We start from the raw sequence: 3,671 nt of genomic DNA on the forward strand, positions 1-3,671 counted from the left end.
CAGTTTTTATAAAATTAAATTTTCAAATTTTTATCACAGTTTATTCTTTTTTTATTATTATTCATTTTAGGGAGGAAGATCTGCACTCAACCACTGAGCCACGCCGGCAGGGCTATCACAGTTTATTCTTAACTCAAAACTAATAATAATTTCAGTAGCTTATCATCTACTTACTTCTGATGCTCCAGAGTCACTTCAAGCTCAACAAATGTTTTATTCTTATTCTCCCAGCTGCCCACGCTAGAAATGTCATGCTTTCCACTGACTTGTCCTTTTTCCTCATCTCCTACATTTCACTAGTGTCTGTGACCTGTGTGTTCTGTCTGTGAAGTCAGTGGTTCCTAAATTTGCTCAGACATGAGAAAACATATGAGGGCTTTGAAAATGCTAATTCTTGGTACTCAAACTTGAAGATTCAGTAGGTGTTGAAACTATATTGTTTTTAAAGCTTCCAGATAATTGTGATGCACAGTCAGGTTGGGGAAACACTACCCTTAAATCTATAATTTCTGTTATTCACTCTATCTCTATTGGGATTACTTTACTTGAAATTCCTATCTCCTACATATCCCATTTAACAGCTTGCTAAAATTTTTTCTCCTACAACACTTATCCCTGTCTATTTTGTTTAATCCTCTACACTGATGTCTCATTCACTTTTTAAACCTTTTAATGGAGTTGTGGTTACTTTTTCAGAGTAGTATCTGGAAGGGCAGAGGGAGATTTCTGGGTGGTTGATAGCATGCAGTTTCTTATTCTGTCTCCTGACCACATAGGCCTGCTCTCTTTGTGAAAATTCACCAAGGGCTACCATTAGATATGTGCCTTTTTTTATTTGTATGCTATACTTAAATTAAAAATTTTAAATTGATAGCCTCTCTTCAGGTATTTCCCCACCTTCCCCCCTGTACTGCCCTTCTGGCTACTTTTATAACTTGATCTGTCCTTTAACACATGCTGTTTCCTCTCTTTGGAATATCTTTTCTTCCTTCTCCATCTAGTAACTCTATTAGGGATAGTCTTACTTTTAAACAGTGTTAGTTGCTTCCTACTCTATGTTTTCATATCTGTATGCTGTCTACAAGAGACCCACCTCAGAAAGAAAGATACACATAGATTAAAAGTAAAGGGATAGAAAAAGCTATTTCATGCAAATAGAAAACAAAACAAAACAAAAGCTAGGACAGCAATACTTATATCTGACAAAACAGACTTTAAAATCCAGGTTACAATAAGAGACAAAGAAGGACACAATGATAAAGGAAACAATCCAGTAAGAGGATATAACCTTTGTAAATAGTTATGTGCCCAACATAGGAACACCTAAATATGTAAAGCAAATCTTGATGGACATTAAGGGAGAGAATTGTATCTTTCAATTAAAAATGTGTCTCTTGTAGACATTTAATTGGACCTTTTTTTTTTTAAGTCTAGTCTCACAATCTTTGGGTTTTGATTAGAATGTTCAATCCATTCATACTTAAGGCTAATATTGATTTGTTTGAATTTACACTTGATATTTTACTTGTAGTCTTATGTTTCATATCTATTTTTGTTTTTCTATTCCTCCTTTACTTCTTTCTTTTTCATTAATTTTATTAATTTTTATTAATAACTTTGGTGTATCATTTTACTTCCTTTATTCATTATTTCACTATATTTTAAAGTTATTTTTTAGTGTTTAGTCTAGGCTTACATTAGACATATTAACTTATCAGAACCTACTTCAGATTCATACTAACTTAATTCTAGTGAGATATAGAAATGTATTCCTATATAGTACTATTTCCTCTTCCCTCTTTTCATGGTCTTATGTTATACATATTATGGCTATGTTACACACCCTAAAATGCATTGTTATTTTCTATAATTACATGTCTTATAAGAAGTTGAGAGAATAACAGAGATCAAATATTTATTATTTTAATTTTTGTAATAATTTTTTCATCATAATTTTTGAGTTACTTTTCTACTGGCTGTTCTAGGACAAAACTTTGCATCTCAATTTATCAGAATATACCTAAGATTTATATTGTTTTGTTTCAGTGAAATATAGGAATGTAATCCCCATAAATCCCCTCTTCTCTTTCTTTGTACTATCACTGTTTTACATTGTTATACATATTATGTATATGACTATACAATATTATAATTATTACTTTATGTAATTTTATGTCTTTTTAATAAGCTAAGAGAAGAAAGGAGAAAAATATTTATTTTATAGGGTTTGTTATATTAACCTTCTCATTTACTAATTCTTATTCTCTTCAGCTTCCTGAAAATTTAGGTTATGATCTGGTGTCATTTTATTACTGCAATGCAGATTTGCTCCCACCTATTTTATTTGTGAACTAGAGGCCCAGTGCACGTAATTTGTGCATGGGAAGGATCCCTAGGCCTGGCCAGTGATCAGGGCTCATCTGTGGGGCAAACAGCAGGGTGATAGGGTGGCCCCAACTGGCACCTGCCTTGGCCAGCCTGGCACTGCTCACTTGCTGCCCCCGCACCCTGCTGCCGCTGCAGGTCGCCTCCCTCTGTGGGACAACCAGCTGGGCAATTGAGGGGCCCTCACAGGCACCCGCCTGTGCTGGCCTGGCCCCGTCTGCTCACTGGCCCCACCTCCACCGCCAGTCACCTCCTTCATCAGGGTGCCCAGTGGGGCGATCAGAGTGGGGGGCATCCCTGTTGGCTGGCCTGGGGCCTGTGGGCTGGGGGAAACTTCTGCATTGAGCGTCTGCCTCCTGGTGATAAGTGCATGTCACAGCACCCAGTCGTTCCACTGGTCATTCCACCATTTGGTTGATTTGCATATTAGGCTTTTATTATATAGGATATACTATTATATTTCTATCTATATATATATAAAAGCATAAGCGACCATTACAACTGGATGACAGGATGACCAGATGACCAGCCAGTAGCTATGATCCACACTGACCACCAGTGGGCAGATGCTCAATGCAGGAGCTGCTCCCTGGTGGTTAGTGTGCTCCCACAGCCAACCTCCCATGGCTGGCCAACCTCCCTCCACCTGGCCAGCCACCCCGATTGGCCCCAATTGGGACTGAGCAAGACAGCCCCTATTCGCTCCGATTGCCAGCCAGGCCGAGGGACCCCACCCATGCACGAATTCATGCACCGGGCCTCTAGTATGTTATAAGCACAAAAAAATAATTACATAAATATTGTTTTATACAACTTAAAGGAAAAAATAGCCAACTTCTGTCTTTTATAAGTACCTACATAATCACCTTATCAATATCGTTTTTTCATTGGATTGAATTATTGTCTGAAATCACTTTCCTTCAGCATGAAGAATTTATTTAATATGCCTTATAAGGCAGGTAAGCTTGCAAAAAATTATCTTAGTTTTGTGTATATGAGACTGTTTTTATGTTGCTGTCATTTTTAAAAGATACTTTTGCTTGACATAAGAATTTTGATTAATCGTATTTCTTTCAGCTCTTTGAATATGTCATCCCACTGTCTTCCAGTCTCCTTCTTTTGAATGATAAGTTGGCTGTTGGTCTTATTTGGAAAATCCAAGTTCTTGGTGAATTATTTTTCTCTTGCTATTTTCATAATTTTCCTTTTGCTTTTGCCTTTCAATCTTTTTTGAAGATGATGTGGCTAAATGTGGATCTCTTTGAGTTCATCCTACTTAGAGTTCT

The sequence above is a fragment of the Myotis lucifugus genome, unplaced genomic scaffold (genome assembly GCF_000147115.1).
Source record: "Myotis lucifugus unplaced genomic scaffold, Myoluc2.0 scaffold_30, whole genome shotgun sequence".
Lineage (NCBI taxonomy): Eukaryota > Metazoa > Chordata > Mammalia > Chiroptera > Vespertilionidae > Myotis > Myotis lucifugus.